The sequence below is a fragment of the Dermacentor albipictus genome, unplaced genomic scaffold (genome assembly GCF_038994185.2).
Source record: "Dermacentor albipictus isolate Rhodes 1998 colony unplaced genomic scaffold, USDA_Dalb.pri_finalv2 scaffold_38, whole genome shotgun sequence".
Classification (NCBI taxonomy): Eukaryota; Metazoa; Arthropoda; class Arachnida; order Ixodida; family Ixodidae; genus Dermacentor; species Dermacentor albipictus.
The window spans coordinates 1,429,389-1,430,086 of record NW_027225592.1 but is presented as its reverse complement, the minus strand read 5'-3'; positions in this window follow the sequence as shown (position 1 = coordinate 1,430,086).

The window sequence follows — 698 nt, the reverse complement described above, 5'->3', positions numbered from 1 at the left end:
CAAAGAACGGCAGAATGGAAATAGGTCTGTAATTGTGCAGTAGTGAGTTGTCGCCTTTTTTAAAAACTGGGATAACTTTGCCACGCTTCAGTTCAGAGAGAAATAAACCAGTTCTGAATAATAAATTAACAATAAATGAAAGTATGTCTGAAATTAGGTGCGTGATAAGTTTAATGTTAGCAGGGTGGACCTCATCAATTCCAGCGCTTGTCACTTTTAGGTTATTTATAACGGCAGTTATTTCTTCTGGCGTTGTGGGAAATAAAAAGAATGAATGAGGTAGACGGTTCATGTTTATGTTTTCTGCAAGTTTAGGTGGATTGTTAGGAAAGAAAAAACTACTAAAAGCCTCAGCTATTTCAGCAGGGGAATCGAGCTCTACTCCATCCTTTAAAATTCTGGCTACCTGGTTTAGTCGTGTGTTATTTAAAAAGGAGTTGACAAACTCCCATTTCTTTTTAGTGTTATTACCTGCCTGTAAAATTCTTTGCTCGACATAAAAACGTTTAGCTGTTTTTATTTTACAGTTAACACTGTTACAGAAGTTTTTATATCTCGCACGTAAGTTCATGTTAAATGGTTGTCTTTTAGTTTTCCTATACAAGTTATCCCGTTTGCGCATTTGTGCTAATAACTGCTGTGAGAGCCATGGATTGTGAACAAATGACACATTTTTTTGCATTTCTTTTTGGAGGTGA